This window comes from Phoenix dactylifera, chromosome 16 (assembly GCF_009389715.1).
Source record: "Phoenix dactylifera cultivar Barhee BC4 chromosome 16, palm_55x_up_171113_PBpolish2nd_filt_p, whole genome shotgun sequence".
In the NCBI taxonomy this organism is placed as follows: Eukaryota; Viridiplantae; Streptophyta; class Magnoliopsida; order Arecales; family Arecaceae; genus Phoenix; species Phoenix dactylifera.
The window spans coordinates 6,943,186-6,950,666 of record NC_052407.1 but is presented as its reverse complement, the minus strand read 5'-3'; positions in this window follow the sequence as shown (position 1 = coordinate 6,950,666).

The window sequence follows — 7,481 nt, the reverse complement described above, 5'->3', positions numbered from 1 at the left end:
TTTTATTTTCAAATAATAGTAACGTACCTGTAAATCAAAGGTGGTAATTAGTTGAGACAACAGGAAGATAGAACTATTAATCAAGAGCATGAGACAGCACTTGGAACCTAATATAAAAGCATTGTTCCAGCATATTGCCCTCGCTTGTGCACATTTGCAACAATATGAAGCAAATGGCATTGATGGAAAAGCTGCATATAGAGTCCATCCATATGTGAGAAGACCAACATGAAATATTTATTATAATTGCCTCCACGCTCCTCTCACCAAAAAGAAAAAGACTTTCAGAGTCTTCAGGAAAAAAGCGAGGCTTTTCGCTGAGGGTGAAAAAGAAAGTCTCAGATTTGGTGTGACCAGTCATAATTTAATTTTTCAGGCGAAAACTGTGTATGACACGCAGAGACAAGTCTGAAAGTCTCAACCACATTCAATTCCTTAAAATAAGGGAAAAAATTAATGAGCAAAACTCCAGGACTTATCTTTGTTTAAGTTTATACAATATTCTTTTGTGAGTTTGTGTGATCCATGTCCTTTGTTTAACCTTGAAAAAAGTTTCCCATGCATGGAATAATAATCCATGCCAATTTCTGTCCTTAAGTTTGTCTTAAGTCCGACGTGGAATAATAATGAAAAAAAAAAATCAGATGGATATCATCAATGGATGGCTAATCTTGCCCTTGAGATTAGCAGCCAGCCTTGCCTTGCGTTATCCTCCAGTTAACTAGGAGAGGAGACGGGGACATGTGGGTCTACGGATGCACGAATTTCACGTTAGCAATTGATGTGGAAATTGACCATTGAGTTTAGTGTTGATAGGTGAGATATACCAAACTATCATCAAATTATAAGGCATTAGAAGTACCACGATTTCAGCCTATGGTCCATAAATATGGGCAATCTTTTAACATATTTGCGTTCTATTTTAGCTGTCACCAAATGGATAAGGATCCAATGAGAAGAATACAATCCACCAATGCAATATTTTACATGTCATCCAATTTTATCTACTTAATTATGAGCAACTTAAGTTAACCCACCGCATGCATGCGTTGAAGGATTAATATTGGAATATAGATCTATGGTCTATGTAGAAGTTCCAATTAGGATGTTTTATTTAAATATAAAAATATAAATTGTATCTTAAGTAATTCGCAAGAGATTAAACATATAGAATAAGAAGAAGAAAAATTGGAAAAAAATATAAACCTCGGATTGCATTATTAAATGGTGTGGCCGGCCTAAGATGACAACCTTTAAGGTCTCCATTTATCTCTGTGTCTCATTGATGATTCGGAAAAGAAAACTGAAAATAAAGTAAAACTACTAGTAAGTAACAAGTGTAGCACATTTTTCCAAAGTTGCTCATCATGTAAATTAATTATTAGTGTTGGTCGAGTTATTTCCTCGTGAAGATAGTTGGAACTTAAAAAAGAGGCATTGCAGAACAGGAGTGGTCCAATGCATTTGGAGGTCTAAGGCAAACTCACTAAGAGGGGTTTTTTCCTTTCTGTTTTGTCCTTGAGCTCTTTTCTGCAGTGGGCCGGCTTAAGGCGAGCTCACTAAGAAGGATTTTTTCTTCCTGTTTTGTCTTTGACGCCTTTTCTGTGGTGGGCCTACTTTGGGCCAGGGCCTTAGCCCTTAGACGACCGCCTCAGTCGCCTAGAAGTTGGGCCAGCCCTATTGCAGATGATGTAGACTTAACAATTTTGGCTGGTGGCTTGATTCTAATCGCTTGGACTAAACAATCCTAGCCCGTAGCTTTGTTCTAATAGCTTGATCCATCGTTTTCTTAGAGCCTTATAATGTTGCTGATGCTAATCTTTTGCTTTAATACCTATCACAAAGCTTTCATTTTCGGATTTATTGATAGGCATTTCCTCCCTTCTGCTTTAGTCCTCAGATGTGACGGGTGTCAACATTCAGTTTTGCTTGAAAGGGACCTTTTTAAAACTATGCACGTAGAATTTACATGGTGAAACTATAGCTTGTTTAACGCTCATGACATTTTCCTCTCTGATGTCAAATTTTGCTGTGCTCGCCACATGGAACTCGAAACGCTTGTCTATATCACTCTCTACTCGAGGACGTGAGTTAATTTACTACAATAACTATTACTTAGAACCCTCTCATTTCATGTTTCTTCCCACTATATTTTTCCCACCACCTTTTACTTAAGAGTTGAATATTATTTGAATCATCCTCCCAACTATCAACTTTCTTCTCCCTTTGTGGATGACTGATTTGAATCCTCTATTCTCTAATACCAAGATTACAGCAGTCCCATGCTTGTCACACTCTAGTAGTTCAAGAACCCAAGCCTATATATGTAGCTTCTTGCATCGTTATTGCTTTTAATTCCACCTCCTCTTCCACCCTTCCCCATATGCTTCCATTCTTAGTTTCACTTTGGGAGCTCGTTTTCCTCTCTCTCTCTCTCTCTCTCTCTCTCTGGTCCCTGCTACAATCTTGGTCCCTGTTCCCCACTTTCTCCGGCATGGTGCCACCCTTGGCACGTGGTGCTGACTCCTCACCTAGTGATGGGAATCTGTTTGCAGCGTGTTGATACCATGCTTGTGAGTTCCACGCCATGGCATTTGGACATATACTCTGCACATCATTTGTATCATAAAATTTAGGGGCTAGATGGAATGAATGGCATCATTGTCATGATAATTTATGCTTTATCTCGTTTGTCGGATTGAAGGCTTAGAGATTTTCCTCCAAATTAACTAGATGTGGATACAAGGTCCAACGAGCTTATCGGGATCGGGGTTAGATCGAAATCGAAATAGAATCCAGGATGAACCTAAGTTTACTAACTTAGTCGAATGTCTAATTTGCCTTTCGAAACCTCGTTGGCAGTAGGTTAGGTCAAATCGCGTATGCAATCTTTATCAAATCCTACATTTCCACTCTATAGCTGTGCTAAAATTCCAACCATACCCGACCCGATTATCAAACAAATTTGATCAAATCCTTACTCCGAATGAAAAACTCTTGTTCAAAAACTAGCAGGATACGATAATTTATGATGTATTCAGGTCGAATTAGTTTTTGCCACCTCTAAACATTATTGTTTGGACAAGCAAAAGAGCCCAAGGCTGAGGTTGCAACTGCAAAAGAAGAGAATGAACGGCATCTCCTTGTGCTAAGCAACTCAACAGAGAACTTGGAAGATGATGTCCATTAACATTGTAGAGAAGGTTGAAACAAGCTACTGCCACCCGATCTGCCATCTGGTTCTCCTCTAGAAAATGTATGAGAGGCATGAAAAGAATCCAATAAAGCTTTATACTTCCAAAGATCATTTATCTATGATGTTGGATAGTGGACTCATTGGACATGGGTATCATGCAGCAATATGAAGTGCTAAGAAATATCATAGAGCTGCACTTTCTGGTAGTGCTAAATGCCAGAGAATATTGCGTCATGTAGCAATGCTCTACACCCTGGACTGTCCTAGTCTGAGTCCATCATCCTGCTTTATTGCAGGGCATGTTTCCTATTCACGGCGCCATGGAGGGTCCCCCCATCACTTAATATGTAGGCCTTGTACTTCTCTTGGTTGGAATCTTAGAGCTCTCCATTTTTGACCTAAAGTCAGTAGCTCCTGCTATCTTGATTGCTGGTCGCAATAAAGTAATTTCCAGCTCTTTCTGATGCATGGTTGCAGGTAGTTTTGGTTAGATCTATGCCTATCCTATACCTTGACTCGGTTTGAATGCAATCAATGTGCAAAATTTAGACTTATGGTTTGGATATAGATCACAAACTTTGATGGAATTGAATAGAGCCAAAGTCAATCTGCTCGGATCGAAACCAAGCACGATAATGATTAAAATAAAAACCTAGGCTCGAAATAGAGATCAACTAAAGCAAGAATATGACCTAACATGTTGGATCTGCTTGGATTGGAAGATAATTTGGATCAAAGTCCAGATTCGATCTAACTCTAGTTTGGTTTGGGTCTGGCATTCAGCTTGACCCGAATCCAAGCTACTTCTCTAAGCCTCTGTTTGGAAGTTTTGGGGAGAAAAGAAAAAAAAAGGAAAACTCTAATGGGGAGGGAAAAGAAAAGAATGGAATAGAATAGACTTTCCTCTCCTCTTGTTTGGGAGTTTTAGGAGGGAAAAGAAAGTACTTTCTTTCCTCTTGTTTGGAAGTTTGGAGAGAAAAGAAAAGAAAACATACCTTATTAACACTTTTACTAAAATATCTTTATTATAAAAGGGGTATGCTTATGAGTAGAGGGTAAAATAGGTATTATAAAAAATTTATTAAGTTCTAATTCCTTTCTCTCCAAATCCTTCTACTTATGGGAGGAAAGAAAGGAGAGAATTGGAGATCAAAATTTTTCTTCCTATTCTCTCCTTTTCTTTTCTTCTCCCTTCACTAAAAAACTCCCAAACATCAAAATTTTTATCTTTCCCTTCCATTCTATTCCTTTCTCCTCAATTCCAAGCTTTCAAACGGAGCCTAAATTCTTGTTTTTATTTCGCATCATTGTACCTCGAATGGAGCCAAACCCCCTAAAACAAGGAAGGATCTACACCTCGTGCTGCTTAGATTTTGTTAGTTAATTAGGCTTAGTTATAACGTGTACATCACCTTAATGGGTGAATGGGGGACATGAAATCATGGGAAACAGTGGAACCGTATCCAAATAGTAAAGATCCCCGTGGGAGGCTACAAACAGTCTCCAAGATCCTCTTCATGGATTCCCCCAACCTCATCTTTAGTTATTTTGCTCACGGACTCTAATATGGATTCATTTGAGGGACCCCTAGTTTTGGGCATATATCCGTATCGTATCATAGATTTGAGTCTCATGGGTGGAACTCTAAAGCTTTATAAAAAGTGGGGACTAATAGAAAAAAAGGAATCCAAACAAGAAAGGTGTTGGATTGAGGCAATCCAATGTATGCAGCCCATTTTGGGAATATACTTTGCACATCATCTTTATCATAAAACTTAGGAGCTAGATGAGATGAATGGTATTGATAAGGTCAGAGGGACTGTTTCTCCTCCGAGGTATTGTCCCTTTTGAAAGGAGTTTCATAGTCTCTTCTCAAGGTATGGTTTTGCCCCGCAAAAGGCGCCTCTGAAGAGAAAAGGATAGCCCTCATCCATTTAAGGAACAGACCTATCCGCTATCTAGTCGACGTGGGACTAAGTTCGGACCCTTTATTCATACAACATAGCCCCCCAGCGAAGGGGTCTGTGCCGGGGTCAGAGCTCTCAATGAAAGCACCATTGATGAGGTCGGAGGGTATCCTCCGAGCTCCAGAGCTCAGTCTCCACCGGACTCAGACAACGGAAGCGACTGCTTCTCCTAAGAGAAAGGAGTAGCCCCCCTCCATTTAAGAAACAGACATTTTCATTATTTAGGCGATGTGGGACTAAGTTCGGACCCTTTATTCCTACAACAAGCATCATCCTCATGTTAATTAATTTATGCTCGCTCTCTCTCTCTCTCTCTCTCTCTCACATTTGTCACATTGAAGGCTTAGAAGTTTTCCTCCAAATTAACTAGACACGACTAAAAGGGCTAAAACTCTAACCATGCCAGATTTGATCATCAAAATAATTTGATCATAACCTGACTTCAGAATAAAAACCCCTTGATTCAAAACCAGCTGGATATGATAATTTTAGGATATATTTGGGTCTAATTAGTTTTTGCCACTTCTAATCATTGTTCTTTTGGCAAGCAAAAGGGCATAGGGCTGAGGTTTCAATTGCAAATAAGAGACCCTACAGAATCTACCTGTGCTAAGTAAAGCAACTCATCGGAGAACTGGGTAGATAATGTCCATGGAACATTGTACGGAAAGTTGAAACAAGAATGACATCCAATCTGCTATCTGGTTTTCCTCTAAAAAAGTATGAGAGGTTTGAAAACAATTCAATAAAGCTTTATAATCCCAAATATCATTTATGCATGATGGTAGATAGTGGATCATTATTCATGAGTATCATACAATAATATAAAGTACTAGAAAGCATTATAGGGCCGCACTTTCTGGTAATGGTAACTGCAACCATTTTTTGCACCATTTATACGGCCACTTACTCACACAGCTCAGGCAAGCCAAAAGCTAGGGAGGATTGCATTATGTAGCAATGCTCTACATCTTGGACTACTCTGGTCCAAGCCTATTGATTTAGAAGGATCATCATAGTCGATATGGACTACTTTAACTACTATGGATAGGGCTTGATAGAATTCAGAAACAAGATCCGCCATATTAGGTAGCTGAGTTATGAACCAAATTTTCTAAGGCCATAACTTGGTCGTACGACGCATGATTGAAATGATCTTTTTTAAATAAATTAAATAACTTTTCAAGATCTATGATGTGGTGCTACCCCTACAAAGGCCGCATCCATAGCGATCAGTTTCAAATTCTATCATTTGGGCCCTGAAATAGGTTGGTCAAACTGTAAGCTTTTTTTTCGAGAAACACTTTATCAGGCAAATCTCATCATTCGAGAAGATCAGGCAGAGCGAGACAAGATAAAGTTATTGTAGAAATCGAGGTCTACCTCTTATAAAATTTTAGTTTTTTAAGTTTATTTCTACCCGTCATATTTATTTTAGGAAAGTAAGTCCTATTAGAATTAGAAGAGAAATCTAATCCAAATTGTACCATAACAAACCTACCATTATATATAAAAGTTATATACGTTGGTTTCATTATCATGAATGAAAGAAAAGGGAATGTAAATTCTATTTTCAATTTTTTTCATATTTTTTTAAATTTTTTTTTGAAAAATTCGAGTTGAACGAGCTGAAAAAATTCTTTATTCTTCCCGACCTATTCATCCATTATGCTGCACTTTATTGTAGGGCATATTTCTCATTCACGGTGCCATGCATGGTCACCCCTCCACATGCTCGCGTCCAAACATGCCTAGAGGAACTTTCTCACTTAGAGTCAACATAAAGGCTTGCATACTTATCTTGATTGGATTCTTTTGGGCTCTCCATTTTTAGCCTGGAGTCGCTGGCTTCTACTCCCTTAATTGTTGGTCGCAATAAAGCATTTCCAGCTCTTTCTGATACATGTTTAATTACAAGTGGTTTTGGTTAGACCTATGCTATCCTATACCTCGACTCAATTAATGAAATCGGTACGCAAAATCTGGACTTATGGTTTGGATATATATCCATCCAAAACAAGCCTGCCAATAATTAAAAGAAAAAACTTAGGCTTGAAATAGAGATCAGCCAAAACCAAAATATGACCTTATGGGTTGGATCCGCTTGGAACCGAAGCTAATTTGGATAGGATCTAACCCTAGTTTGGTTTGGGTCGGCTTTCGGCGTGACCGGAATCCAACCCAATTCTCTAAATTCATGTTTTCACTTCACATCATTGTCCCTCAAATAGAGCTAAATCCCCTAAAACAAGGAGGGATCCACTCTCTTGTTGCTTAGCTTTTGCTAGGTAGTTAGCCTTAGGGAATACGTGTACATC